The sequence below is a fragment of the Rhipicephalus sanguineus genome, chromosome 1 (assembly GCF_013339695.2).
Source record: "Rhipicephalus sanguineus isolate Rsan-2018 chromosome 1, BIME_Rsan_1.4, whole genome shotgun sequence".
Classification (NCBI taxonomy): domain Eukaryota; kingdom Metazoa; phylum Arthropoda; class Arachnida; order Ixodida; family Ixodidae; genus Rhipicephalus; species Rhipicephalus sanguineus.
The window spans coordinates 138194297-138220335 of NC_051176.1; the positions used below are offsets into that span (position 1 = coordinate 138194297).

At 47.2% G+C, this 26039-nt stretch overlaps 1 non-coding gene across 1 annotated transcript; it reads left to right on the forward strand.

Annotated features, from left to right (window-relative positions):
- The first annotated feature begins 8976 nt into the window (after positions 1-8976).
- On the forward strand, positions 8977-9048 carry Trnat-cgu (transfer RNA threonine (anticodon CGU)). Its single transcript has one exon. It is a non-coding gene; the product is annotated as a tRNA-Thr (tRNA).
- The last annotated feature ends 16991 nt before the right edge of the window (positions 9049-26039 follow it).

Genomic DNA, 26039 nt, shown 5'->3' on the forward strand with positions numbered 1-26039 from the left:
TTACATGTACGCTGTGAATTTTCATTGTTTAGAAAACCATTGCTTTAGAAAATTCTGGCGTCTTTCGTTAAGCAGCTGGCGTCTTTTCGTTTTGCTTTAGAAACATCTGGCGTTCTTTCGTTTTGCTTTTACAAAACATCTGGCGTCTTTCGTTGGTTTATTTCATCAATCAACGGCGTTTTGAACAAAATTTTTATTGTTTAATCACGCACAGGAGAAATCTCACCAGGCACTACCTTGGAGGTAAACAATGGCTGCTAATGGGAATGAGAGACAGAAGAAGTCGGCTTTTAGCTAACACTTACACTTCTACTTCTACTAACGTTTCCTACTGGAACATGCCAATGGCTGCTAATGGGGAATGAGAGACAGAAGAATTCGGCTTTTAGTTAACGCGCACGCTGCGAATTTTTTATTGTTCAACAACGCACAGGAAAAACCTCCCACCGGCACCACCTTGGAGGTCAAAGCGTAAGACTTTTTACGGACTACGACTACTACTACTACTAGTACTACGACGACGACGACTACGAGGGACGAACGGGTGCCGCCTTAAGGAGCTTCGCCCCTAAAAAAAAATTCAGGAGCCCTTCTCCTATCGGGAAAATGGGAGCCAGCGAATTTTGGCGTGCGCATGCCTGACCTACTACTTTATTTATTTATTTATTTATTTATTTATTTATTTATTTATTTATTTATTTATTTATTTATTTGCGTAGGCACGATGCCAACTACGCTTGCGCAGTAGGCATCGTGCCTAATGACTCACGTTCCGGCGCCGGCACCGGACAGTGAGGTCGAGCGTTCATATCCAGGCAACAACGAAATGTGGCAATGTGAAATAACAAATGACCTCGATAAACGATCAGATTGCCATACCAGAAACGGCTGATCGCCGACAAGCCTTCGATCGAGAGAGCATCGATTATTGGAAAACGGCGCATACAAATACGCATGTGACCGGTGCATATTCGGGGGGCCGCATTTCTGTACGCCGAAGTAACGATTTGAGGCCCGTCTGCTTAGATTTAGGTGCACCTCAAAGAACCCCAGGTGGTCGAAATTTCCGGAGCCCTCCATTACGGCGTCTCTCAAAATCATATCGTTGTTTTGGAACGTTAAACCCCAGATATTATTATTATAAAGTAACGATTCGTTCCCGCGCCGGTGCCGGGCGTTTTCGCGTACGCCAACGCCGCCACCGAGATGTGTAACTCATAAGAAGCCTCGCTTGAAAAATTAAGGTGTGTACACGCGGACACAAGAGATAGGAAACAAAGACAAACCACGACTATCAACTGAAAGGTTGCACCTGGTTGCACTGCGGCGGAAAAACAAATTATACACAGAACTTGCCTGCGCATGCTCGGGAGCCATAGGTCGGCAAGCTCACTCATGAGTCGACTCTCTCAGATTCACTCAGACTCAGATCGAGCCGTGAGTTTGAGTTTGAGTGCATCCGGGTGAGTAATATTTTGGTGAGTTTGAGCCCGAGTGAGTTCGGTTGAGAAAAATGTTAGTGAGTCTGAGTCCGAGTAAATCCGGTTGAGGAAAATTTTGGTGAGTCCGAGTCCGAGTGAGCCCCAAGGGCAAAATATATTCTATGAGTGAGTCTGAGTGAGCTCCAAATTTTTTTGCCGACCTATGGTGATAGCTACTCAACTTCAGCCTTACTATCAACCTTATGGTGGCTCACATTGATACTCACTTCTACTCACAGATACTTCAACGCACCAGCGTTCATACGCCAGCTCAATATTTATTGATCAGAGGCGTGCCTTGACCACAACTCCCCCCCGCAAAATTTTTCAAAGGAAGTTCTTGATAAAAATATCTCGTGTGAGTCGCGTCTTTCAATAAAAAATGTCCTTACTAGCTTGCAATTATTCATAACTCGTATGTGGAGGTATGAGGTCAAAATGAGAACCGCAGAGTATCGATTAGGCGAGACATTCGCGTTTAAGTGCGTTGACATCCTGATAAAAAAATCTAATTGTACGCTAACAGACTAATGAATCGACTCACTCAGACTCAGGTCGAGTCGTGAGTCTGAGTCTGAGTGAGTCCGACTGAGTAATATTTAGGTGAGTTTGAGTCCGAGTGAGTTCGGTTGAGGAAAACTTTTGGTGAGTCTGAGTCCGAGTGAGCCCTAATGGCAAGATATATTCCATGAGTGAGTCTGTGTGAGCTCCACATTTTTTGCCGACCTATGTCGGGAGCTGCAGTGTCACCCGTCAATGTAGCACACGTGCGGGTCTACGCGAGAAATAACTGTTTAAGCGTGACATTTCATGGCAGATAAGACTGCATATACAGCTTAAGCATTTATTTAAAACAATGTGGTAGGTTTAAGTGCAAAACGACGACGTCTGAGGTGCAGTCAGGGACACGGACGGTACAGCCGACATTGAAGAGCCGATGAAAACGCGGTGGGCTCATGTGACAATTTCACTCGAGACGAACTCAGAGGCATCTAAAAGATGCATAGGGTAGTCTATATATAATAGTGTATACTGTACCGCAATGCCATCACGTCAGCTGGGTTGCTTTAAGAGCCCAACATGTGAGGCAGATCGCAGTGTGGTGCTAGAAAGTTAACACAAGTTTTGAAGACCCACGTGGGTTCCCAGATTTCCAAGAACTACTACGGAGACGAAGGGCACAAAATATTCGTTAACGTCCTCAGCAATATCCAACACGGTCGGCGCTCTGAGCACACTGGTACCCGCGTACTTGAGCAGACTTGAGATATTTCTTCACGTGCGTTCCCTCCCCTAAGGACGCTTAGATGCGCCCCAAAGGTTTGACTGATTAACTTCCTAATTATTCACTCCAGGTCACACGTCCTAACAGTGGCATTCAAGCCGATGAGTGGTGAAACTTTATCCGCTTAGCCGAAATTCCGCACTTAATTAGCGCCATTTTGGACAGATACGCCCTCAAACACTGCGGTGGAATTTAGTGATGGTGCAGTTAGCCTTTATCGGCGAGCCAATTTTCAAAGTAGTGGAAAGCATTAACTTGAACCTTACCTTCTCACCTTCACCATTCCGCGCCACCTGTACCACAATATGACGACCCAAGCGGAGGCTGGTGGGGAGGCCACTTGCAATGTGACCATATGTGGCTCCCAAATAGGAAGTATCTACTACAGGAAAAGACGCACTGAGGAGTCCCCTGGCGATCGACAATGTGATCGAAACTGATCAGATTACACCCTGACGCGCAGGGCCACGTGGCTCACGGACACGCGTATATTGGCATCATTGCTCTCCAGATGGGCTGACGTCAGTTGCAACTCCCACTCCACTGCGCCTGCAGCACTGTATCACTGTGAAACATAGTATGGAATCTGCGGTGAGCTTTTCGGATTGATTGGAAGGTTTATGTAACGGAGCAGCGCTTCCAAGCGACACGTGGCCCGTAATTTGAAGCCGCCTCAGGAAGTCGTTGTGTGCGTGGGCGAGCAGCGAAGGAAAACGAGGAAGACACGAGGCGCAAGCGCTTGTGCGACGCTGATAGGGCGCATGTGCGAAGGAAAACGTAAAAAGAAAAAAGAAAATGGCTGTTACCTCAGTCATAGGAATCGGTATAACACGAAAGTGAAACGGGTCTTCACAGAAGTAGTTGATTGTTTATTGCATTGAAGTGTGAGAGCTTGTGCAATGTCTATTGGTGTTTGGCAGATATAGCACCGCTTGATGTGGATGCATCCACGTTGACGCACCCACGTTGACGCGTAGTGGCACGACTCCGTCCCGACGAGTAACGCCCATGATCATGATTTAATACTTGCGGTAGCTGAAGTTATTAGCATATACCTGGACACCGCATGCGGTGAATCCCGCGCAAAGATGGCATGAACAAGCACATAATAAACACTGGTACTCGCTATGCACTCCTTCAAAGCGTCGCGAAACGCGAAGAGAAACGCGACGCGCGTGCCTGGCCATGATTTCTCATAGGGCGAGTGGAGGACGCGGTGAGACAGCCAGGCGAGCGTCGGGGAGCTATTTTTTTTTTAGTATAGATGGATGACATGAGCGAGGCTTGGGCTAAATTCGCCACCTCCCGGTGTGTTGAAGCGTTGACAAATTTGTACTTTTATTGAAAACGCGCCGAGTGGGACGGTTGTAGCAACGGCGCGTTGCCGGGGCTAGTCACGAAGACCACACATTACATCACTCTACCGCTTCCAGACGGCGACACCACTCCGCAAACCAAGAGCAGTGCGAGAGGAAAGTGTGAGAGATAAAAGGCGCGTTCGTGCAGCCTCCTTCATGTGTTGGACAGTAGCGCAGTGGATTAAACGCCCGCCAGCCATCATCGCGAACCAAGAGGTCGAGGTTTCGACTCCTGTCAACGGAACTTTATCTTCTAGTTTTTTTCTTTGCCATCTGATCGCGTCCATTTTGCTGACGTATTTCCGTCACGGAAATGCGTCGCGAAAGTCTTGGTGGAGCCCGGCATAAAACACATAAAAACAATGAAGCACCAGCGCTATAAGCTGCATATCGCTGTTCTTTGCTCTCCAAGTGGACAAATGTGTAGCCCTAGTAGGGCAAGGAATCAAGCGGCAAAATTTGCTTCTTATCGGCACTGATCTGACCTTTTATCCATTGTGCACATTTGGTTAACATTGAGCATAAGCCAAAGTAACTGCATTCTGTCAACTATTCATAGTGCATATTTGGCCATAGCCATATGCTAAAGAACTGCGTAGCATTCCTAAAGCGCGATACTGATACTGATAACCGGAACTGTTAATGGCGGCATTTCTTATCCTCCTCGACACTAACGTATATTCTGCAACTCGTAAAAATAAGTGTGAAAATGGGACTGAAAAACTGAGTAAATCAGTAATAGAAACACTAGAAACAGAGGCGAAGTTCTGGCTGTCTTCACCCTTAGCTTTACCCTCTTATTGATGCTGCTCCCCGTGTAGCTAGTGATAAAACATTATTGCAGGCATGCAGGCTCAGGAAATATGAAGCCACTCCTCGCCAAATATGCCCAATGCATAAGAGGTCAGATCGATGCCTATAAGGCGCAAATTTTGCCGTTGAATTCTGAGCGGGAGCTTTTACCACCGAAAGCTCTAAATACTGACCTCGATATCGCCTGAATTCTGGCGTACTTCAATGCAAAATATACGGGGCAGCAACCAGCGCAAAATAATGAGCGCCCCTTCTCTTACACGAGTGGCGTATCGATCCTACAGTATCAGCTACGGATTGTTCGTGTGGACCTCGATGCAAGCCCGACACTGCCCACACAGACGCTCATTCACCACTGTGCTCATCAATTCGATGAACAACCAGTGTCGGAAGATTAAGTCCTCCATCATAGACGACAATCCACATGGCATCAGAAGACCGTCAAATCAATGTTGCGGCTTTTGAGACACAAGGACACGATGAAAGCCTATATCAGTTGTAGTTATTACTGCATTTTAAATTTTTTTTTCCTGTTTCACTCTTAGTAACATCCTTTCCCACAACCCACGTGCAGGATATCGAACCAGAAGCTTTTTCTTGGTTAACGTCCCTTCACTCTTTTTTTTTTGTCTCTATCTTCTGTGTAACCTGTAGCCAAACCTATTTTCTATTGTTTGTTTATTGGCGACAGTTATTTCACCGGGAGAGCTTTGTGTGTCTGAAGCCCGAAATCGTGTACAGCGATGAAGGTCCGAACGGCCCACTCCTGCCTCCACAGCTGCCTGCAGGGTTATTTCACACCTCCTTGTCAATGCACTCAAAAAGAAAGGCTAAACGCTTTCGGGAGCATAGTGTATTCAGGTTAAGTGTTGTAGAAGTAGAGCCAAACAAAGACGAGATGTAGAGGCCATGCAGCGGAGGATAGAAGATTCTGTCTTATCGAAGACAAGTGCATGGGGGCTAGCAAAGAGCGCGAGACGTACATTCATGCAGAGTTTTTCGCAGCTGCTGTGCAGAGTCCAGTGAGCTGTGCGACTGAATGAATAATGCATGTAAAAATAAAAGGCCGCTCCCAGCACAGTCTTCCGCAAATTTCACTTCATTGCAGGGCAGAAAAGTGTAGGCAATAATCACATATGTTACTGCAACCCGGCGGTGGGCGTCTGTAATGTGCACTTGATACTATAGATCCATGAAGTCACCAGTATGCACGGCACGTGCCTCATTTCCACAATTTGCTACACGTTGTCCAGGTAATCACCGCAGTTTTGTAGTATTTTAGCACAGGCGTTACAGGGTCACTTTGTATAAAAACAGGTATAAAACATTCCGTTAGACTGAAAGCACGTTCCTACCGCGCATCTTTTCGAGAGACAGTGGTGAAACATTCGCCGGCAGCATAAACTCACAGAGTCCCTTTTGAATTCGCCTAAGACGAAACGAAAGCGAAATACATCTTTTTCTTCTAAGTCGATGGATCGACCCCCCCACAAATCGAGGCCACAAACTCTGGCCATTTGTGACGTCATGATTACGTCATGTGCTGACGTCATCACATGAGGATGCTTTTTCGCATCACTCTTGTTGACGTTGCCGACGCCGCCGATGGTCAATCCGCGTTTTTTTAGGCATCTGAGGCTTTCGCATTAAAATCCGCGTGTCCAGCTCGTCCACAACGCCTGCGTAGAGAAACTCAAGAGTTTTCCCCCTTTTAAAAGGAAAAATGCTGCCGACGCCGATGGTGAACTGTATCGCCAAATGAATCCAGCGTTTTCACACCGCTGGTGCTTGCACTCGGCAACCTCCCTGAACGGGAATTATCGAAGCTATGCTGAACATCATGTTCATTTGCCTTAATTATGCTGCTTAGTACACGTTTTGTGCAGGAAGAGAGTGATGTTTGCGTACGCGTTCGGTATTGAAGACAACAATTCCGACCTATACGCACGACTAACAGATTCGCTGTAAAACGATCGAAGCTGCACAAGTGTATCGGGAGATAATAAACATAGAGCGGTTGGCAAAGTTCCCGGAAAAAGTGCGCATCTATTCAGTACGTATACCGGCAACCAAGCACACCGGGATGTGGTCCGCCGAGCGCCGGGTCTCGTGATGGGCTGCCTTTCCCAGAGAGAGAGAAAAAAAAAAGAACGATCTCGAAAGTTATGGTGGTTATGCCTTCACAAATGGTTGGCTTAAGAAGGCTGCCTGCGTGAAGTAAGGGTGCTTTGTTTCCTTCCCCTGTGACGCCGCGTACGAAGATAGCGAGCTTATCTTTCAAGTGTGAGGCTTTAACGGCCGTCTGGCAGGGCTATGTGTCTGATATGGCGGGGCCAGTGTGGCAATAATTTCTTGTTCATCTGATTTCGGCAACCTTCTACTGATTCACTGAGAAAAAAAATTGGCCGCGTATCTGCGTGCTTCGCTGCAAATGTCGTGTAAAGACGATAGAAGAGGCGCTGTGTGAGATATGGACGCCATCTGGCAATACGTCGGGAAACATGAGTGCTGTGTTGCGTGCTGGTAGTCCCAGCGCAGCAGCAGGCGAAGACCGGCGGTGACCAACGCGACCGGCGGGGACGCCAGCCAGCCCGAAAATGCGGTTTGGCGCGAAGCGCTGAAGCAGAGAAACGTCCGTACTCAACGAGTACTCTCCACACACTCTTTTATTCACACGTCGCCTGGGTAAAACAGGAACGCCAGAGCGGCGCCCACAACCGGCAGCCTGAAGGCCGCCCCCAACGCTGCTTTTTCATTTTTTAAATATTTTTTTTCACCTTCTTGGCCTTCTCAAAACTAAAGTTTTTCAACACCAACCCATGGCATTCGTACAGTGCAATACAGAACCGAAACCGAAACACAACAATGAGCTCGTGCGAAGGGCACGGAGGAAGGCAAATGTCAGCGCAGTCGCATTTTCAGCTTTGTTGAAACAGCGCTCACTAGATGACGACGAAGGAAAAGAAGGCACAGGACAGGCGCTGCCTGTCCTGTGCCTTCTTTTACTTCGTCGTCGTCTAGTGAGCGCTGTTTCAACAAAGATGAACGCATACCAACTCGCTCAAGCTTCCATTCTTATGCATTTTCAGCGCAGCTTAAGAAACTAGGGTCCTTAAAATTACGTATGTATGCATTTTCTATTAAAGGAACACGCCACCTAATACTTACCTAGTGATGTTGCACCTCAGATATGCATGATATTTACTTTTTGATCGACAACGTTCACAAGTATGAACAGCTGCACCAGTTCAAGACGGCTGGCCCTTGGGCAAGTGGTTCAGCTTTGGCCGAGTGGCTGAATCGAGGGACGTGCCGACAAACAGAAAGACAGACAGACAGAAAGACAGACCAAAATTTCTGCGTTTAAGTTCCCCAAGAAAGACTATCGTCTTTAAAAAATTGCGCAGCTTGCACCAAGTCGCGCAATGCTGGGTCACAGCAGAGCTGCTGGACTGGTGGTGGATTTGTGCAGTGCATTTATTATGTACTGTGTGGCAAGCTGGAACCAATCGTCCGTTATTGTCGCATCGCAATAACGGTGAACAAGTCGGCGCACGTGTTCTGGGAGCGAAGCAGAAGAGAAAGAAGAGGACGAAGTTGAAGAAGATAACGAAGAGAGCGCGTGCCGGTTCACGAAGATGATAGTTTTTCCTAAGCAACACGTGATACTATTCTTGCTATGAATGAAGGAAAGAAGATGGCTTTCAAGGGCTCGTTTTTCTTTGTTATACACAATATTAATGATTCCTATACTTGCCTTGGCATATTGTCTGTTAGTTTTGAAAAACGAGCCCTTAAAAGCCATCTTCTTTCCTTCATTCATAGCAAGGGTCTCGTTCTGGCAGACTTGATGCATTCAGGTAGTATGCGTGGGATTATTGGTCAGCTGCCAGCTCGTAAACTGATCACGTGCTACGTGACGCCAAAAAGGCAGAAAAAGAATGTTCCACACTCGCCGCCATGGCTGCGATCGGCGCTGACTAACACTCCTAGGTTTAAATACACACATATACCCTATAAAGTGGACGGGGGGATGACTGCCGCTGTAGCTCAGTGGTAGAGCATCGGACGCGTAATTCGAAGGTCGCAGGTTCGGTTCCTGCCGGTGGCAAGTGATCTTTTCGTCCACTTTACTTTTTTCACATTTATATCCCAATTATTACAAGTAACATCTTGCTATATTGTACTATACATATATAGCTATGCTTTCTCTGTCTTCTTTTCCTATATTCTTTTTTTTTGTGTGGGTGTATGTTGCTTTCTCTCTCTTTCTCTATCTATCTATTTCTTTTCCTGTTTTTCTGTCTTTTTGTTTCATTCTTTCCCTACTCCTCTTTTTTTCTCTTTATCTTTCTATCTATGTCTGTTTCGCTGTGTCTCTCTCTGGGTATTCGGTCTCTCGCCTTCTGTCTTTTAGAGCAAAGCTTTTAGGCACCCCTGCCTGCGTTGAGCGTCGTCGCCGTTGCCGTCGCCGTCTGTGGCATAACCCATACACATGTAAATGTAACCGATAGACATGAAAAAAGTAAAATGAGAAAAAAATTCTACCACAGAGCCACGCTGGTGCTTGAAAATTATTTGCAAAAAGAACCTATGTGGCGTCATGCCGGCCAAGGAATCGCGTTAACCTATATAATATAGCGAGGCAGAAGAGTAAAATAACAACCAGTCATCGCACAACGCTAATTACGCAACGAGTGTGCGGTTTAATGCTTCCCACCCACTGCAAAGTCCTCAGCCATCGTCGTCAGCCACATGCAGCATCCATGAAGTGCACGTAATACCTTACAGATGTGTAGCGGGTACCTCGATTATCCGCAGAAAACGAATAATGGCGTAGTGGGCGCTGTCCCACTTCACAAAACTTATGATTTATGCCGTAGTCGATACCTTGCGGAAAGCCGAAACTTCAAACACGGTTGGCCTTGCCTCAACAGGAAGCTGCGCTCAGAATTCGCATTAGTCACTATCGTAATCGTCGGCGAATTTTTTCTGTGTTTCTGTGTTGCTTTCACACTTTTTCTCTCTCTGTCTTTCTCTGTTATTTTCTCTTTTTTCTCTTCTATGTCATTGTTTCTATATATATCTACCTCTGTTTAGTCGGTCTCTTGCCTTCTATCTTTTTCTCTGATTCTTCCCTTTCTTATTTCCTTCTATCTCTCTTTCTCTCTGTAGTCGGTCTCCCGCCTTCTATCTTTCTTGCTATCTATTTCTCTGTTTCTATTATTGCGATAGCAATTATATGGACCGTCTCGGCTGGATTTTGCCGTCGCCGTCACCGCCGTCATGCACCATATATGTATAAGTATATATATATATTTATATATATATATATATATATATATATATATATATATATATATATATATATATATATATATATCAAAGTCCCAAAGCAAAATAATTCAGAAAAATGCTTCCGAAGCGCGGAATCGAGCCAGCGACCACTCGTTCCGCAGCGCGTGGCGCTAACCACTACGCCAGAAAGCGCAGATCCTTCAGTTAGCTAACGGCGAGCGTTATATACACACCCTTTACCGCTGGCAGGACTCAGAGACGGCAGGCGCTTATAAGCGTTTCTTCATTACCAGCGAGATGGCGCGAGGAGCGCGACGTGCGCATTTAAAAGTCGTCGTCGGCGTGCTCGCTCGCTTCTTCTTTTCTTATATTTGCGCAGGGAGAACCTTGCCCTTCCGCTGTCTGCTCTCGCGGTTTTCTCGTGATGAGGGGAAGAGGGATGTTTCACGCTTTCACCGTGGTGCTCGCGCTCATGTTACGGAGCGTACGAAAGTCACTCGAGCTCAAGGGACGCTGCTAAACGAACAAACAGAAGATCGAGCGCACAGAAAACACGGACGACTAAAAGACACACATATGCACACACGTACGCACTACTTCCAACAAAATTTATTCTTGTGATCCACTTCTACTTATAGCACACAATCAGCCCATATGCGCCGAACTCCCGACCCCCCCCCCCCCCACCCCAGATGACACTTTTAATTTTACGTTGTCATACCAAGATATTCAAACTCTTTTTTTGTTAGTGCAATGGACGGCATGCTTACGCATTTTTCGCCCATCTTTTCAATCTGCTCTTTTCAATCTGCAAGTAGCGCGTACGTGTGTGCATATGTCTGTCTTTTAGTCGTCCATGTTTTCTGTGCGCTCATAGTTTTTTCAGGATGGAATACCAACGTGCCCAAACCGCCGCACTGCTAAACAGAAGATGAGCGCGAACTACCAAGTGTCACAGCTCGACACATGAAGCACGTTAGTTCCTTCACTGCTTCGGCCGCCTTTGCAACCGGAGCGCTGTTAAAACTGAGAGTATCCATTGGCGAGCCTCACTTCGTATAGCATTAGTTTCTTGCTATCGCATTCATTGCTTCGCCCCTGCGGCGAAACTGTGTCTTTTTATTGCGATAGCAATTATATGGACAGTCTCGGCTGGTTTTTGTCCGCCCCCGTCGCCGTCATTCCCCGTATATATATAAGTATGTATATATATATATATATATATGAAAGTCCCAAAGAAAAGTAATTTAGAAAAACGCTTCCGAGGCGCGGAATCGAACCAGGGACCTCTCGCTCCGCAGCCCGTGGCGCTAGCCACTACGCCACGAAACGCCGATCCTCCAGTGTGCTAACGGCGAGCGTTATATACACACCCTTTACCGCTGGCCGGACTCGGAGACGGCAGGCGCTTATAAGCGTTCCTTCATTGCCAGCGAGATGGCGTGAGGAGCGCAGCGAAGGTCTTTCGTTCGCTGCAGCGGCCGCGCTTGCGAAAGGAGCGCGCTGTTCAAACAGAAATAAGTAACAACTGCGACATTTAGTTCGCGCTCGTCCTGTGTGTACCTGTTCGTTCGTTTTGTGCGTCCTGCTTTATGTTTTAGCAGTGCGCTTCAAGTATCGAGCTGTGACGCATGATAGTTTGCGCTCGTCCTGTGTGCGTTCTTTGGGCTCGAGCGACGCACTGGCAATTTCGAGTTGCTTTCCGTTCTTCGCGTTAGATTCCAATTTGTTGCTATCGCATTCATTGCTTCGCCGTTGCGGCAAAACTGTGACCTTTTTTTTCTTTCTCTCTCTGTCTCTCTGTCTTGGTCCTCACTCCCCCCCTAGTAACCCTCACATTTCTCCTCCTTACCCTCACTTCCCTTTCCCACCACCTTGCTAAGACCAGATGTTTCTTAGCCTCGTAGCGCTAGTGTCAGCCGCGCCGCTACTCTCGACACCAGGCGCCGCCTGGGGGTGCAGACGACGGCGGGGGCTCCTGGTTGCGGGAGGTAATGGCCGTGCCTGCGTGGCGTGTTCGCTTGTGTCAGTGCTTTCAGGGCTGTTAGAAAGTGACGAACTCAGCTGCTTGCTTGTCGCATACTCGGAACGGCAGTGCAAGGTATAAAGATTCGTCCGGGCGGCACTGAGCTGTCGTTAAGTGCCCGAACAACCAGCGAAAAAGGAAGCGACTGATGCAACAGACCTGCGACGTCACGGCAACGCGATCGGCTTCTGTTTGTGCGGCGTGCATTCTAGACGCTTTGAAGGCCCTTGATTTCAATAAGTAATAAGTGAGCTGGTGCTCTTGCACTGGAGGTCATATTTTCTACCCATTCAAACGGCTGCACTGCACGTGCACGGGGTGAAACACGACCAGCTGCTGGATGAAAAAATAATTTAAATTATTAGAACGGCAACGACAAATCTTGAAATGCGAAATACAGTCTCTATGCACCTCACCAGATATTTTCTCAAAATGCGAAGCCAACTAACAAGTGTTTCTCAATTTTGCCTGAAAACTTACAGGGGCCACCGCAGCAGACTGGAGGCAAGCTTCAGTTATTAACCTGCACGAAAATTTCAACACGTGGGTGTTTAAGCTTGTTGCCCAAATCCAAAATCTGGCCACCTTGGCTATAAATTTGTTCAAAAAAGGCACAGGTAAACCTCAATGTAACGAACTGTTTCACTTTTTACAACTTCATGTACATAGAACATATGTATTTTGAACTTCACAGCTGCGAGGCATGTCTACCTGTGTTTTCATAACAACGAAGTTTTACTGGTATACAGTAAAGGAAGGCCGAAGCGATAAATCCTGATCCAGCTCAGTCACGATCGAAAGTGCCCGTGTGACAGGGATCTTGTCATTGCTGGCGCGATCCTTCAATTGCGGTTAAGTATATCCTGACAGAGGCATGTCGCGATAGAAAGTGCACGCGTCTGCGCCGCTTGATCAGGATCGAACTTAATCAATATCGGACTCATACGCCATCTTCGTCTGTTTTTATCGTGATCCAAAGCACCTGTGCGACAGGGTATTTTAAGCAGACTCTGCTCTTTAACAACACAGAGATTGGGGTTCGGCATGCACGCTGTGTCTAGCTTTGATACAAGAGGCTTCAGACACTACAAGAGGCCATGTTTTCGCAGCAATCTCGCTTAGAAACCGCACGTATTCTCAGCTACAGCGTTCTGCGTTAAAAACGGACATAATCGCCTAATTAAGCTCATCCCCTTGCATTTTGCGTGATAACACAAAACAGCCATCGTGCAGCCAATGGCGGATGGTAGCGCGGCACGAAAATATCTGTCGCTGCTGCCCTTCCGAAAAAAAAAAAGGTACAGTGCACTAGATTTCACCTGGTCATTTGCATACGTAAGTTTAAGGCGTTTCTTGATATGATACAGCTCTCAAAAAAAAGCATGGTCAACTGCACGGCGTTGGAACTATTCAAACCTTCCTGACGATGTTGCTGAACCATCTCGCCAAGTTTGACAAGCTCACTGGCACAATTCCATCGTTCGAGAATGTAGTAACGTGAAAGAAGATGCACGTTCCGACATTCAGAGAAGACTAAGCGGCTGCAGCGCTTGCGAATCTGCCATCGCCTGCTGCTGAGAGCCACAAACGCGGTGCGCCGTGTTATGCGCCAGCACGTTTCAGCAGCCCCCAAGCAAATGCTCACACCGCGGCGCCTCGGTCAGTCAAACATGGCAGCCGCCTACGATCGCTGGAAATCCTCGTCTGCTCTGCCAGCTTGCCTGGATAGCCGAGTGGTTAGGACGCTCGCCTTTGGATCGTGGGTACGCGGGTTCGAATCTCGCCTCGAAAAAAAATTTTTCGCCAGTAATTTCACTTTTTCTATTTCTTTCTCTCTCTCTTTCTTTCTGTCTCTCGGTATTCGTTCTCTCGCCCATGAAGCTAATGCATAATTCGCCGGACAAATCGGCGCACGTCTCCTGGTAGCGAAGCGGAAGAGGAAGTCGATGAAGAAGAGGACGAAGGTGGCGCGTGCCGGTTCACGGTGATGCCCATTTTCTATCTACGGCACACGGCGAACGTCGACGTTAACAGCACTGCTGTTATAAAAATTTTCAACAACTGACGCTGTAGCTTTCAAAAGTTTTCAAGAGTTTCAAAAAAACAAAAACCGAAAATAATAGAAAAGAAAAAAAATCGGCAGTTCCCACGCCTTGTGGGAATCGATTTCATGAGAAACAGTCAGCCAGTAGCTGTCAATGCTGCTCCCTTTTTTTTTTTTTTTGCTTTGAGCAAAGCGTTACGAGGTGGATCGACGTGTTTTTGTAAGTGTAGTAGTTGTGTGCACCTTGTGAGCTTAACAGGCGCCTCGACTGCACTGGCGTTTGAAAGGTAACTTACGGTCTGACGCAACGTCAGCACTCACGTTAGAGCACAGACGTCAGTGTTATCGAAACGAAGTGCACTTTACGGTGCGATGATGGGAATATCACACGTAACTTTCGTTAGCGTTTTCCTCTGGGGTCGAGCAAATATAGCTTGCTGGATCATAGGAATACAAATGTAATGTTTATTAGACTGCTTAAAAGCGGGGCCAAAACACTGGAACCATAATTGAAGCTAACCTACATGACGCCTGTATCATAGGAGTACATATGCAATGTTTATCGCCTTGTTATAAAATTAGATGGTCAACACCGCAACCACAATTGACGTTGCACTGACATTGATGCCTGCATGGGGTCTTTTTCCAAAGCAGTTTCAAGACCTGGCGTGGCTCTGTGGTAGAATACCTGACTGCCACGCAGAATGCTTCGGTTCGATTCCTATTGGGATCCTGCTTTTTATTCTTTGCCTTCCTCGAGTCAACGCGGCCGATGTCGGTTTATCTTAACGCTCTCGCATTTAAATTATCAATGTCTGTTCTCGCTGTTTCTGTGTAGATATAAACTGTCAACCACCCGTGGCGCATACCCGTACACCGCGGCCCGTGGTAAACGGGTATGTGCCACACGTGTCTGGAGGAAAAGGTTTGACGACGTACGCGACAGGATTTTCACGTTATTCATGTCATAACCCGACAGTCATATTCGCCAAATCCTCTTACCCTCCCATGCCAATTTGGTCTACGCCAAGTTAAGGAGGCGATCACGAGAGCACCCAGATGTATATATATAGGCGGCTAGTTAGATAGATACGTAGATAGAAACGCTCAAAGTGTCTAAGGTTCGCTAAGAAATGCTTCGCATTTAAAACGCTTCAAGCCGTCAACTACCCGTTTCGCTTTAAACGAGAAGCATACTCGTACACTACGTGGTGAAAATCGCCTAATTACAGCGATGCTGCATATGCCGAGGCGAAACGGACGTCCTCACGCAGGAAACCTCTCGGGCAGGCATGTTCCAGAGAAAGTGGACAAGCCCCACTACCCACCACTGCTCCCGTAAAACTGAAGAAGTGTCCGCGGGCAAAAACGTATGTTCCACAGAAATTAGGCAAGCCCCACCACTCGCCACTGATCGACTAAAGTGTCGCGAAACGGAGAAGGCGCCAAAAATACGCATGCTGCTCAAATGGAAATCTTTAAAGGACCATGCGCTACATTCAAAAGGGATCATTTGTGCCTTTCATGAAAATTCAGTTTCACCTGTGTGCCGTCTGCTACACAGCTTCGCTGGTATCATACCAGAGCAGAGACCATTTCAGAGAGTGGAATGGCGACACACATGCGTAACATTGTTAAGAAACACTTTAATATAGCCGCGTGATACACCCAGTGACAAAAACCGGGCCGCCCCTTTCAGATTCGCCAAGCATATCCACAGGGAATAAGTGCGGTGACTTTATTTTTTTGTTTTTTTTTTGCGTATTATCTTACACACTTGGGCTAAATTTTCTGAGGATGTCCGAGGGGTCGCAGGCTGTCCTTTCCGGGTATAGTGGAGCCCAAGCTAATGATAACTTATCGTGAACAAACGTTGTAACGGCGAGATGTAACTTGTCTCACATTTAGCGTCGCATTCGCATAGCGTCGTGGCAAAATCACGATACCATTGTGAGGCAGCCTGCAGATTGATTTTGACCACCCGTGCTTCTTTTACGTGCACCTAAATCTACGTACGCAGGTGTTCTTGTATTTTGCCCCAATCAAAATGCGGCCGCCGTGGTCGGGATAAAACCTGAATCCTCGATCTCGAACAGCGGAACGCGCACAATCACAGGGCTACCCCGGTGGTTTCGTCATCGATGAGCGATTAAGTATGCATACACCTTTACTGAGAAGGAGCAGGAGTAGGAAAGACACGTTCACTGGGTGCTTGTGTCACGTCAGCGAGCTGTCACTGGATCTTCAAAGGAAACCACCAATTTCAAACACGACTACGAAACCATTTCAGGTCCTCAATAATCCGAATGTCGGCCTTAGTCACAACTTGATGCAGGTCGTTTGCAAGAGGGCATAAGCCGCTGAATGTTATTTAAATTGTTTTTTAGCGAGAATTTTTCTCTGACTATATGGCGAGGATGAGGAGATGGCTGTCAGAGAGCCGTGGAAGAAGTCGCAGGCTGATATTTCTTATTGTGCCATCCGAGACGCTCTTGCGCAAAGGAAGAGCTAATCTACATCACGTAATCGACAGCCGGCCGGTCAAGCGCCATTTTTATCGCGTGGTGCTTCTTTCCGCGCGTTAACGGAAAATTTCGTGGAAAACGCCAGATATACGATCGTATACCTCCACTGCGCAGATTTCGCTGTCGTCGTCAGCTATATATCTTTGATTTTCGTCGCAATCGGAGTGCGCCTCCACAATTATATCTCTGAAGATAAAGGAGGGCCGCGAATGCGAGAGGAAGCTTCCTCCCCCGTCTTCTGCTGCTACCTTCGCTGGGCGTGGATTGGATTGCGGAGTTATACTACTGTCACGTGGTGGAGTGCCCTCGCTTTGTATTGTTTAGCTAGGCCCTACAGAGAAGGTGCGCAACGGGAAGGAAAGCAAATAGGAAGATGTCGATGTGTGCCGTAGCGGATGTGTCAACTGATTCGCGCCCCAACACAAAGGGACACAAATCCGGCAGTCGCCGAGAAGACAGCCTTTCACAATGGCGGTTTCCGCTCGGCGGGAGTTTCCATCCGGGTGGGATGACGACGTTTGCGCTTCGGTTTTCTTCGCAGGTGGCTTGTAATTGCGACATAAATGTATACGTTCCCGTAAAGCACGTGGCAACTGTAAAAATAGGGCATTTAGATACATCATGTCTTTCGACGTTAGTTGACTTGCGGAAAATAGTAGGGTTGTGCGAATATTCTAAAGTTTCGAATATTCGTCGAATATTACATTCGAAATATTCGTATTCGATTCGAAAATCGTGTATTGGAAAAGTTTCGAATATTCGATAACTTCGATTATTTGAAAAATTCGAATATGCGATCGATTATCATGCATAAAATAACTCGTCTTCCACATTTCTGCTGCGTTCGTATAGCTAAAAACGTTGCCGAGAGGAGCGATAAACATCGTAAGTACACGGAGGCACGATATCTGCCTGCGACGAGCGCCCCAATACGTATGATTTATTGCTGGTGCATCTCCGACGTGCAGCGCTGTTGGCGATCATGTAACTGTACATTTTCAATATTATGCGGCCGTAACGTGCCGCACTACCACTCGTTCACTATGCGGGATCACTTCTGAGGAAAGACAGTGACCCATCTAACTGGTGGCGGACTGTAGGCACCTTCAGATACCCCAGTCTGGGAAAGCTTTGCCCCATGTACCTCCTTATACCAGCCACTTCTGTTCCAAGCAACCGGAAGTGTTTCTGGTTAACCTCCCTGCCTTCTCCTTTTTCTGTTTCCTCCTCCTCCTCTGTTCCAAGCGAGCGTGCCTTTTCAGTGGCGGGGGGGGGGGGGGGGTTGTCTCTGTTAAAAGGGAGCGCCTGCTGCCTGATCATGTGGAGCAACTCATATTTCTTCATGATAACATCTAGTCATTACTTTCATTGTGCCGTGATATTTTCTTGCGTTGTGATGTGCATTGTGCTAGCCTGGACACTGCGTTCTAGAGATAGCAGTGTATGTATTGTTGCCAGTCAGGCTGTTGATGTTTTTTTTTTTTCATATAGCTACATGTTAAATAAAATATTGTTACTGTGGAGGCATTTTTCCTTTGATATTCGGTATTCGAAGGTGGATATTCGTATTCGATTCATATTCGAAAAATTTGATATTCGCACACCCCTAGAAAATAGGAACAATTACAGCCCAACCTGTAAAAAATCAATATGCGGGCCCTCTACAGCGTCTTATCTGTACACACTTTGCAGAAAATCGCTGGGAAACTCATTGAATTCCGCATGTGTAAATTGCCTTAGAACCAGTCCTATATTTTTGTCTCGTTTCTTTCGCGCTACTGCTTCTTTTTTTTTTCAACAAAAAGAACACCGCAGAAAACTCTCCGTCTCTCCGATGATTTCTGCCGCATTTGGTTCACCAAATACTAGCACCGGGAACTGAATTAGATATTATCAGGACACGAAGCTTTTGTTTAAGCTACGTGTGACAAAAGTAGCAAGTTCCTCGTTGATGCTCGCGAGGAGCTCACTTACGTAGTCCAAGCAGTGCCTCAACACGATGACAACTACTACGCGTGCTTTAGCGCAAAGAAGAAGCTGCCCTTCACACTCGTCGCAAACTGCGGTTGCCCATGACGTCTTTTAGACTGGGCAAAGCTCGCCAATCTTACGTGCATAACCTCCGACTCCTGGATAATCACAGAGGCTTCAAACGAAATGGACGACAAGCAATTCTTTGTATGCGCGTGCGTATGTAAAATTCAAACTTCTCTCTGCGTCATCTCTCAATTCGCTTCTATAGTGCAGGAAGGCCAACCGGTCTTAGCCTGTCTTAACCTCCATTGCCTTTCTCTTATGCCATCTCTCTCTCTATGAGTATATATATGTTTAACAATAACCCAATCCTTCGCTTTCCGGGTACGAACATCGATATAGCCTAGGACAGCGCGAGAAACATTAAGACAGGCGCTGCATTAAACTGCAATACCTTCGGCATCGGCTCACATATTTTTATTTCGATACTTGCAATGTGCCTGAAGTCTGCCTATAAAGCCCGCACATATACTATAATATCACGGGTCCAAATACACGGTAATATGGGCCAACATATGCCGGAAACCAGCACTGAGCCGCGAGGTCTGGAAATTCTCAAGGCGCATGCTGGAGGTCTTATAACATTTATATAAACCAGAAAATCTGCGCGGTCGCTTGCTTGCGCCATTAACGACCACACGAGTATGTAACATTACACTGAAAGCATAGAACGGGCGATGCAAATTTTGCGCAACTCAACATTATTTATGGCCATCATACGCGTCTTCACAGCGTGTATGCGCTCAGATTTATTCTCGAGAAAAAAAAAAGGCAGAAGTAAAATAAGGCGATGGAAAAAAGAGCGGAGAGATTTCACGTTTCGCAACGTGAGAATTAAGCTCGCGTGCTTTTACCGCGCGCGGCTGCGCACAAAAGGCATCGGGAAGTTTCCACCGACGTGAGTGCGTCTACTTTAACGCGACAGCGTTAAAGAGCTCGTTTCTCAGAAATTCTGGTGTTGGGGTAGGCGGCGGCGTCTTTGGTTGTGAGCGAATGAATGAATGAATGCACAACTTTATTTGTCCCTGCTTGAAGGGACAAATAAATAAGTGGTGACAAATAAAAGGGACAAATAAATGGTCGGGGGGGAGGAACTACTTGAAGTAGGCCTCCTCTACCCTCTCAGCCCACGCCAGGATGGCCTCCTGAATGTCGGGCTTTGAGCTGCGCAAGGCAGCCTCCCACTGCTCCTCACTAGAAAATAAGCGAGTCAAGATAGGGGGAGAGGGTTCTTCGGGCAGCTTCACATGATGTGGTTTAAGTCTGCTGTAGAAGCGGCGCAGAATTTACAAGAGGGAGAAGGGTAACTGGAGGGATAAATGCGGTGTAGGAGATTAGGGGAAGAAGTACGAGTCTGCAGCTGTCGCCACAAAATTTCGCACCTGCGCGGGGATTTGCGAATGAGTGGCGGAAAGGTTAAACGTCCTAATCGGTAGTGTGTGCAGATGTCATGGAATGAAATAAGCCGATCCCGCGCAGTAAACGGTGCAGCGAGTTGCGACACGGCGGATGCTTGTGCCCGGGCTGTAAATCCTCGGGCACTGGCATGAGCCGCCTCGTTTCAAGGCAAGACCCGCATGCGCGGGAGTCCAGATTAGTGCTACAATTTGATCGAGGGGATGGGCCAAAAGCAGGGAAAGGGCTGGCTTAGACACCCTGCCCGTTCCGAAATTATATATGGCTGTTTTGGAGTCACTTACGACAACAGATGAATTAGGAATTGTCGCCTCTTCGGCCTCCTCCGACGATGAGGCAGGAATGGAGGCGGCCGCAGCGACCTGGCCGTGAGAGTGGATGACTGATATTGCGTATTAATTCCTGTTCCCATAATCGGCGGCATCAACACAGAGCCCATCATTTGAGCAGGAAAATTGTTTTTTGAGAGCCTTTGCGCGCTGCCGCCTGCGCTGTTTGTGGTGCACAGGGTGCATGTTCTTGGGAAGTGGGGTAATCAGGGGCGTAGCTAGAAAATTTTTTCGGGGGGGGGGGGGGGGGGTTCAACCATACTTTATGTATGTTCGTGCGTGCGTTTGTACGTGTGCGTGTATATATAGGCAAGCAAAATTGAAAAATTTCGGGGGGGTTTGAACCCCCAACCCCCCCCTCCCCTGGCTACGCCCCTGGGGGTAATGTAGAGGTTCTCGTGTATGTGGTGTGGAATTGTGTACTTAGCCTTGGTGATGGGTGCCGGAGTGACAGAAAGTGTTTGTAGAATGTGTCGGCCTGTCACGGTGTTAGAAAGTCTGTTATACTGCGATGCGAGATGGGCTTCTGTGAGTTCAGCAAGGGTGTTGAAGCTGCCAGTACGCATAAGTCTTTCAGCGGAGGTCCGTATAGGTACCCCCAAAGCGAATTTATACGCTTTGCGTAAAAGGATGTCAATCTGATCGGATTCTGATTTAAGAAATGTAGATAGGGTGTTGCGAATGTAATCTTACTGATAACGAAGGCCAGGACCAAGCGGAGTAGTTCGGCCTCCTTTATTCCGCCATGTTTAGTAGAGACCCGACCTAGAAGGCGCAAGGTATGATTAATGGTGGTGTGAAGTGTCTTGAGTGTGTATGTGTCAAGCCGGTTGCTTTGAATGTGTAAACCAAGCACATGGAGCCTATCCACTCTAGCAACAGGGATGTGGTTTAGGAATACCTCTATATTGGATATGTGTTTTTGAGCCCCTCGGTGAGATGACAGAAGAAGTAGCTCAGATTTCCGAGGGCAGCATGTAAGATTCATAGCTCCTGAAAGTGCCACGACCGCATTGGCCGCGGCCTGCAGAGTGTCTTGAATCTGTCCATCGGAGCCGCCAGTCTTCCAAAGAGAAAAACCAGCGTTTTTCGTGAGCGGAAAATCGACGAAGATGCAAATAAAAAATATTCGGTTCGAGTGGGACAGGGGATTCAAACCTGCGATCCCTCGCTCCGTGGCGCGATGCGTTTAGCCGCTCGGCCACCACGCATACATCCTCTAGCATACTAACGGCGGGCTATTTATGTACAACATTTAGCTTTGGTGGTACGCACATCTCGGAGCTTCTTCAGCGGCTTGACTATTTATCGCCCGAAAGATTATGAAAATGACCCACGGGCGCGCTTTTAAACGGCATCGCCCCGCCGTGTGGTCGCGTTTCGTCGCGCCGCATGCATGGATATCGGAGCCCGAAGGCGTCCGCACTTTGGCTTTCCTTGCGGCATGGTTCAGGTCTCCACTGAGAAGCGAAGCCAGGCCAGCGATTGGGAAGGCGATACGAACACGGGCTGATTTGGCTATCGTGCTCTACTCTTGAAAGCGAAGCTCAAGCGTCCTGCAAGATTTTTGGCTTACAGGTGGAGTGCAAGCTGTTACGTAAACGTTGTCGAAGAGGGCGTATAGGAGTGCTGGAAGCAATATTATAGGTCCACCGTGTTAAGTGAACGCCTGTTATTATGTTTACCTTATGCAGAGATTGACAGAATGTTGTGGAGATGAAAATAACGTTCCTATCAGCACTACTTTATACGCCCGCTATGTGTATAAGGGTTTCAGATAAAAAGCACCAAGTATTAAAAAATTAAGCATAGGCGCTACGCGTCTCCAATTAACTCAATACTGTTCTGAGCCATATAGAGCACGTCAGCATATTTTTTGCAATCCGCAAAGCTCGGAAATTAATAAAGATTCCTTAACGAACTTCTTAAATAATGACTCTAGAGAAAAACCTAAAGTTGTAGCGCTTGCACAGAAACATCGAATGTTTCAATCTATGGTAAGATAACTCGCCTGCTTAATTTTTTCCGGCCTTTTTCTAAAGCGCGCGAAAAAAAATACCACGTGACTGTATTGTGTCTCTAAAAGAAGGAGGCAGTCATGGTGGCTAGAGCTGCGCCAACCAAAAGAGGCAGGCGGTTTATTTCGAGCCCTTTTTAAAACGAGCGATGTGAAGAGAGGGAAAGGGAACAAAGGAGGACAGACTGAGTGTGACGTACAGTCACACTGATAAGCTGCAATCTGATACATCTTCTCTTGCTGATTCAATAAAAAAAAACATGTTAGGAAACTTGGTGAAAGTCTGTGTCGTAATGCAATCGTCGAGGTTCCGTACGTTTCCTGGTCGACTTTCGTACATCAGAAAAGTTGTCACCTACATGGTCGGCACCTTGCGTTATAGTTGTGGGCTCCACCATGCCTTGTTGGTCTCGGCGCGCTTGTTCTCCCGGTGTATTGCAGTCCTGGCTTTTGTCCCTATCGAACCTGTCTTCGGGGCTTTCGGTATCCTGGTCTTGATCCTCGCTTGTACCGTTTCTGGGTATGCGCAGCAGGTGTTGCCTGTTTCGCCTCAGCATCCGCTGGTCCTCCGTCTTCACCATGTAAGATCTTGGGGCTGCTTGCTCGCTTACTGTCGCTGTGCGTGACCAGTCTCCATTATGAATGCGCACTGAAGTTCCACTTTCGAGCGGTGGTAGTACCTTTCCCTTCGAAGAATGACGATGCTTTTCCACTGTAGTTCCGGGATCATCTTGGTACTAGGGAAGGGTCGTGCGAAGGTGCCGGCCTTGCAGTAGTTCGCCCGGAGAGCGACCATCTTCTAGTGGGGATGACCGATATGCCAAAAGACCCAACCAAAAGTCCCCATGGGAGTCATTGGTCTTCTTTAGGATGCGCTTAACAATCTGGACCCCCTTTTCTGCCAGTCCATTTGACCGCGGGAATTCTGGACTCGATGTGATGTGCTCAAAGTCATATTTTTGCGCGAACTCTCGGAAATCTTGCGATCCAAACTGGGGTCCATTGTCAGTACATACTTGAACCGGGATGCCGTACCGTGAAAAAATGCCAGATATTTTATCTATGACTTCTTTGGCCGTTGTGCTTCTTAGCCTCTCTACGTCAGGGAAATTGGAGTGGGCATCATATACAATGACATAGGCGGCTCCCCCGAACTGAAAAAGGTCAATTCCCACTCGGTGCCATGGCCTGTCCGGGGTTGGCTGCACGAGAAGCGGCTCACTCGGCTGCTTGTGTGCACACCTCTGGCAAGTACTGCACCCCCGAATGAAGGAGTCAATCCCACTTCTGACACCATGTATTGTGTCTCTAAAAGAAGGAGGCAGTCATGGTGGCTAGAGCTGCGCCAACCAAAAGAGGCAGGTGGTTTATTTCGAGCCCTTTTTAAAGTAAGCGATATGAAGAGAGGGAATTGGAACAAAGGAGGACAGACTGAGTGTGACGTACAGTCACACTGATAAGCTGCAATCTGATACAGCGACTGCCGCCTAACGCGCGGCACTATTAGTGCCCTCAAATATAAGTTGGACGAATTATCAAAGGCTGCTTCGCGCACGGACATTGATTGAACAGGCTATCGGTGACTGCGATGGATGTTAAGCGACAAAAGGAGGGTACCGTTTCAATAACAAAACAAAATTCTTCAACGAAAAAGCGGCAGCCACGGAGCACATGCCATAAGAGACAGCATTTGATGCAGCGTAGGCATTTCTTCTTTTCTTTTCGCACCGGTGAAGAAACACATTGGAAGCGGCGAGGGTGACAGCGTGATGAAGGACCGAGTTAAACTATTCACTCATACGTGGCGGCCGCTCTTTCCTAGATTTTTTTTTTTTTAGATCGTACGCCTCTATCATCATTTAGCGTCCATCGCAGTCACCGATAGCCTGCTCAATCGACCTTTGTGCACGGAGCAGCCTTTGATAATTCGTTCAACTTACATTTGAGGGCACTAAAAGCGCCACGCGTTAGGCGGCAGTCACGTGTCTTTTTTTTTAATTCGCACGCTTCAAAAGAAAGGCCGGGAAAAAATTAAGCAGGGGAGTTATCTTACCATAGATTCAAAAATTCGATGTTTCTGAACAAGCGCCGCAACTTTTGCATTGAATATTCCTACAGAGTTACGATTTCAAAAGTTCATTAAGCAATCCTTATTAATTGCCGAGCTTTGAGGATTGGAAAAAGTATTCTGACGTGCTCTTTATGGCTCAGAACAATACTGCGCTAATTGGAGACGCGTAATGCCTATGCTTAATGTTTTAATACTTGGTGCTTTTTATCTGAAACACCCTGTATAGTCTTGCACGTTCATGCATCGGTAAGTAAGCCATTGTAAGTGGTATATAGGACCGTGACACGGCTTTAAGGTAGCTTTCGTCACGTCATCATATACGTTAAGCACGTGTGCCGTTAGGAGGACGCTATGGCGCGCGTGTTTTGAACTTCAGCTGAAAGTACGTGGGCGCCGGCAGTAATAAAGCGTTCAAGACGTGTGAAAAAAAAAAGAAAAAAAGGAAATCGTAAGCAACCGCGCCGCCATGTCATTTCAATATGCCCGATGCACCCCGGGTTTCGGGCGAAGCAATAGCCTATATTTCATGTAGTGGTATATTACGTAAATATTATGTACACCTGTGAGCAAACGTCTACGGACCATTGCCGTCCGTATACATTTGCCACCTGCTCCGTCTAGTGGCGAGCTCTCTGCTGTCGAGAGTATTTCTCCGACAAATTCCGTCAGAGTAATGCTCGCGACAGCTATCCCGTCCAAGCAATGCTCTCGACAGCAGGCGGCTCGCGACTAGACGGCGTACACAGCGATTTCGGCTCGCGCTTCCGTGGTCCGTATATATACTTTTGCTACGTACGGTAAACTTTCCAAATATAATAATTTCTAGGGTTTTGCATGCCAAGACTGGTTATGGTTATGGTTATGGGTTATATGGTTATGAGTTATACATACGGCTACTGAAGAGCTCCGGAAATTTCGGCCACGGGATTCTTTAATCTGCACCTAAATAACATAAGTACACGAGCCTCTAACATTTCGCCTCCATCGAAATCCGCCCGCCCTGGCCGGGATCGAACCTGCGAATTGCGGGTCAACAGCCGAGCAGCGTAACCACTCTACTAGCGCGGTGCTAAACTTTCCAAATAACGTACTACGTTGGGATAGCGCGCACGCAAACCCAACAGCGTACGGATCATGCGCAGTGATGACAACGCTACTTCATTGCGTACGCAAGACAGTTACGTTACGTTTCTTCGTAAACGCTATCCTGAACCTGTCCCATAACTGACTGGTCAAAAGCCTAACATCAGACGTATAGACTATTTTACGGATAGGTCTCGGTGCCGCCATATTGGGCTGTTAGCCCTGCCGTTTTGTATCTTTAATGGCCAAAAGAACAGTG